The sequence below is a fragment of the Sinohyriopsis cumingii genome, chromosome 1, assembly GCF_028554795.1.
Source record: "Sinohyriopsis cumingii isolate HCF-2022 chromosome 1, ASM2855479v2, whole genome shotgun sequence".
NCBI lineage: Eukaryota > Metazoa > Mollusca > Bivalvia > Unionida > Unionidae > Sinohyriopsis > Sinohyriopsis cumingii.
The window spans coordinates 73,647,373-73,653,372 of record NC_142961.1 but is presented as its reverse complement, the minus strand read 5'-3'; positions in this window follow the sequence as shown (position 1 = coordinate 73,653,372).

The window sequence follows — 6,000 nt, the reverse complement described above, 5'->3', positions numbered from 1 at the left end:
AGTTGACACATTGGGTAGCATACGATTTTGTACGTGTGGGACAACTTCTTGCAAAAATGGAAACTTTGATTAAAATGCAGCATTTTTTTAAGGTATACATTTCCATCTTTTATATAATGTATTTATTTTTATGATTCTAAAAGATACATAGTAAATCGGATTTTCTGAGTTACCGGTTCAAGAAGGTCATGGAGTGGGTCTTCATGTTGACATTTAGAAATCACATTTTCATATGCATTTAGAGTCGAAATGCCAGATATTTTGTAAACTTTATGAATATCACTTTTCTTAATTAAATTGCGATCATTCTTTCTTGGTTCAAAATGGATTTTTGACCCAAAATAACACATGATCCAATGTTTACAGAAATAATACATTGTTTCACAGAATTACCCGACGCGCAGAATTGGCCAACATGGTGGTATATAACGCTATTACCTTTTATCGTATATGCCCATGTCATGCATAGTACACGGTGTTATATGTATTTTCAGTTGACTCAAGTGACCGGATCGATCAGAGTTGTCAGAATGATCGGAGTCAACCATATCAGTTGTGAAGCTGAACCATAGCAGCCGTAGAGCTGAAAAAACAGTGTTGCTGGTCGAGTAGCAGGTGATCGGGTGTTGCTGACCGAGATTGGTGGGCATTGACTGTTTAATTGGCTAACCTGGAATACTAACAGCTTGATTGGCCAGTGTGACTGGCAGCCGAGTGTGCTGGTGACGGAGAGTGTAACTCCAAACATGTAATCTTTTAGCCATGGGCTAAATTTTTTGGTTTGTAAAACCCAGTGTGGTTTTGGGACTGTAAAGATAATTTGTATATCTGCCCGTTTTGTTTACATAATTTCACTATTTGAGTGAATACATTTTACTATGAGTAAAATATTTTTTTTTTACTATTTGAGTAAAACACATCAATCTTTTTATTGCAAAATCACTGTGAATCATTCACTTCCTGTCCTTGTACTGTGTAAGGTCATTTATTTGTATTTTCATTAAGTCCGTGCATTTTATGTTAATTGATCCAATATTTGGATCATATACACGCACATATAAATCATAATTAATTGCTCATTCAAGTCGTTCGTTATTAAACATTGTATTTGTATCACCATCTAAAGTGTTCTGTGGTAAATCCGAAATCCCACCCAGTTATCTTGTTACAGTGAGTATGTGAGAAAGTTTGCCAGTTGCTTCCAGTGGGTAGGTTGTTCTTTCAGGGGTTCTTGCTCCGTCAAATACACTGCCCGCCATATATAACATACCACCTGATGAAAATGGGGTTAAATCCAGAACAACAATCATTACCAAGCAAGGCACATTCTTTTGACTGGCTCTTGAGTCGGGTTATATATTTGAAGACAAAATTTAGAAGTGCAAACCATCAGCATTAATATTAAATGCCAATAAGGTTGTAAAACGGCGCTAAAAATAAGTTTCAAAATGTTTCTACATAAAGCAATGAAATAAATAAAGAGAAAAAAACTCACACAAAATGACGTGTTTAAAAATAAATATTAAATAAAAAATAGATGCTTATTTTCTTTGTTTTCTTTTTTGTTTTAATTTTCTGTTTTTGTTACCTTTAATTAGCACCATACAGCCTCTAGTGTGCTGACATGCTATTGGAAGAGCTTATCTTCCAACGTGGTTTTGGGTTAGAAGGATTTATCTTCCAAGTTTTTTTCTTCTTCAATTCACTTTCCATTTTTATAACTTTACCATTAATTGGGGCCTTGTGGCCACTAATGTGCTGACTTGCCATTGGACCCTGGCACATACATTCATACTTTCACCTCCTTTCCTTATATTGTAAATATTTATGCCTTAGTTTCTCATAGTGGAAATTATAATTCATTCAAACATTAGAGATTTTTTAATTCATTCCAAACAGGTTAGAGCTATAATTCATTCCAACATTGCAAGTTTTAGGTCATTCCAAACAGGTTATAGCTTTTATTCATTGCAAAATGGTTAGAGATTGTAATTCATTACAAACAATTATTAAATATATAAATAAAAGCTATAGGAAAACCTTTTAAAGATTTCTTTTAAAATCTCAAGTTGCTAAAATTGCAAATATATTTTAAACTTACAATGGCTAATAAAAGAATTAAATGTCTATTACAGAACCATGTATGGACATTTGAAAAACCAAAACATTCAATTTGTGTGATCAATAATAAGCAAAGTGAGAGAAAGTATGGTTTGTTGTGTTTAACACCATTTTCAAAGGCAAAATATTGATGATTAGTTAAAGCGAGTGCCATAGACCACTGAGCCACCCATGGCCTCATGAGAGAACGAATATGTTGAAAAATATAGCAAATACCACGCAAAAAAGACTTAAACAGATAACCTGAACTGTCTCATTATGAACTGGATTAATGCACGTAATAAATCGTATAAATCACAGATTCACTCTAAAGAATAAAACAAGGACCTTTGGTTTATTTCTAACATCATTCTATCAACATAGAGGGCATTGCATAGGTCTTCTTTTCTTCCTCAAACTTCTACTGACTTCTGAACCGTCGACGATGACTCTTTTCAGATAGCCTTGTCTCTCCACATAGATTCTTGTTTTCTAAACGCTTAATGATGATCCATGATGATTTTCGCATACATGGGTAAGTCCGAACGGAACAGCATTGACGATACGAGGATAGATGATTTAACGTTAGACCACCTCTTGTGATGAGAACAGGTGAAAGGAATGAAGTGAACCGCTGTTAATTATTGTGTAAGAGCGGATTAAAATGGATTAATTTTTTTCCACCAATCCCAATTCGTGTTATAAAATTCAGTCACATTACTGAGTATGTCTTCCAATCCGAAAAGAGGTGCATGTGACGTCACATTCCCTATATAGATGCGTTAGTGTCTGTGCACACTGAATCAATGCGACAGCGTTTTCATACATGACGGAAACTAAGATGGAGATGAGAAGCAATGGCATAGCAGTGGCTACGAAAGTCAACAGAGGCCTACTTCCAGAAGAGGCCGATTATAATTAGGATTTAGAGAATTTTCTCTCTGCTTCACAAGAATTTGTTTTGGTACCAGCACCTTCGCCACATCCATCCTTACCACAGGTCGAGGATTTTAAACAGACATAAAGAAGAATTGGAGAAATTGTTACAGCAGCAGAAAGAAGCAGAATAAGCTTTTCTCCTTCAACAACAAGAGTGAGAAGAAGAGGAGACAAAAAGGAAACGACAGGAAGAAGAAGCAGCAAAGAAGAAACAAGGTCTAGGAGAGAAGGACAGTGACAGTCAAATGGTGACGGTACTCTTAGACATTTTAGCAGAGTTAAGGAGTCTGACACAAATGTATCAGACTTCTTTAATACGATCCAAGAGAAAAAGACCTTCCTGAGCCATACCCTACCCTGTTACTACACCTGAGATACCCACCCTAGTGATTTCTGCCAAATCAGCATCTACAGGTGCAAGTCCAAAAGTAGGCCTTGGCCGTGGCAAAAGCTTAAGACAGTTAAAGCTGATTATGTCCCGTTCCCGAGTTTGTTTTATATAAAACAAACACCCAAGGGTCCTTTTCAGGGCCACTCACCTCTCTCGAAAAGAGATAGCATTCATTTTGCCAGAATAAATTAAAACTAGAAATACCTTTTTTGCGCATGATGTACGTGTGTGACTGCATGAGTGTAGGTCGATATTCTAAAAAATCAAAACCAATAGACATGTTTTCTGTCTGGTCTATTCTGGTACAAATTTTACAATCCAATATCACAACGCAACACTTTAAAATGTTCATAGACTTCTTCTGTGTCTTTGTTCACTTTCTCTGTTCTTTCAAATAAAATTTCTTCACTTTCACAGGTTTTTCCTCCTTTTCTTCCTCCCCTTCTTGTCTTTTTTTCTTCCCTTTTTTCTCTTTCTGTATGTGTCCGAGTTCTTCCTTTGGGGAGGGTACCTCTTCTTCCTGTTTGGCACCCCTCTCTTCCTCTTGCTTTTGTTGTTTCTTAGGGCATTCTGAAGACCAATGTCCTTTCTCTTGACAATGATAACAGGAATCTTGACTTTTGTCTCTTCTGACATATGTCTTGCTTTTTTGATGGTCTCGACACTCTGTAGCCCAATGCCATTTCTTCTTACATGCTCCCTATTGTCCGTAAAGTATCCCACCACAACTAAGGTCAAGTTAATTCAGATTGTCCTAAAAACAAGTACCATACCTGGTATTCATGGCAAAATAGTACAAATATATTTCTGTAGAAAAATGTCCAGGAAATATGAAAATGTTTGCATGTGGACATGAAGAAACAAAACCATGTATTAATAAATGTACAACACCACACACAGACCTTAAACCTTTAAGCTCATGCCATTTAAGCTGGTTACATGTTGCATAACTAAAACTATACCAAATTTTGTCAACATTTGGAATATTATTTTAAATGGCAGTATACATTAAGTATATTCAGGCCAATTTATAATTGTTTGTTTAATTTTGATTCAAATTACCTTTTTATCCTTGCAATTTGTTCTAATAAATTAGTATATTTCAATATCTCTTGCACTTATGCGACAGTCTGGAAATTCAACAAAATGTGGGGCTAATGAAGGGAGCCAATTCTTGACTGGAAACCCAGGTTGGCAAAGAAGCACTTATACCCTCTGGTCCGGAACTGATGAGACATGAAGAGGAAGATTGTGCAGGTTCATGGCAAACATGTCTACTTCTGACTTTTCCCACAGCTGAAAGTGTGTCCCTGCTACCAACTGGGGCCGAGCCTATTCTGTACAGACCACCTGACCATTTGAAGACAGGCTGTCTGCAGGGACATTTCTATCACATGGAATGTGGTGATTGTCATCTCCAATGAGACTGACCACAAGAGGCAGCTGCAGACTTCCAGGCAGAGAGACAGTGTACGAGTACCCTCTTAATGTCCGAGGTATACAACAATGTGCTGCCCATGGTGATCAAAATGCAATGACATGCTAAGTGCTTCACACACCCTTGTAATATTAGAAACCAGCCCACACTCCTAGGTTTTGGATATAAAAGGAAGATTCTTGACACACCCTTGTAATATTAGAAACCAGCCCACACTCCTAGGTTTTGGATATAACGGGAAGATTCTTGACACACCCTTGTAGTATTAGAAACCAGCCCACACTCCTAGGTTTTGGATATAAAGGGAAGATTCTTGACACACCCTTGTAGTATTAGAAACCAGCCCACACTCCTAGGTTTTGGATATAAAGGGAAGATTCTTGACACACCCTTGTAGTATTAGAAACCAGCCCCCACTCCTAGGCTTTGAATATAAAGGGAAGATTCTTGATACACCCTTGTAGTATTACAAACCAGCCCCCACTCCTAGGCTTTGGATATAAAAGAAGATTCTTCCCAATACACATTCTCTGCAGAACTAACTCATTAGGCTCCAGATAAACATGAAATTTAGGCTCCAGATGTACACCAAAATCTGAGTCACCAGTGTCTAGGAATTCAAGTGTTATAACTCCAGTCAGAAACCATTCCTCATTTTGTCACAAACTAAGATGGTGATTAAACTTGAATCTTAAAGATCAAAGTTGATAGAAGGTCCCTGTGTGGTCTCTTGTTGACTAGTAGAAAACAAAATGAAAAACTGCAAATTAAGTCTTCCCAGAGGAAAAAAAAATCTGCTGCTGCATTCAGAGTTTATAGGAGGGAAAAGTATAGGTGAGCAGACAACAAAGTTTCCTCAAACAAACTTGTTTTGACAGGATATGTGTGATCCCATCGATGGGAACCTGATGTCCATTGAAAAATGAGGAAATTCATCCACATCTATAAAATAAATCAGAGAAGGGATTACATCCACTGTCTCTTGGATCAGATCCAGATGAGTCTCTGTCTTCCAAAAGGATCACTTACCCTAGCACCACCTACTAAGAAAGAGAGGGAAGCAAAGAAGCAAATCTCTGCTAGAGAGATACTAAAAATCCACAAATTTAACAAAAATAGGACAGATAAACAA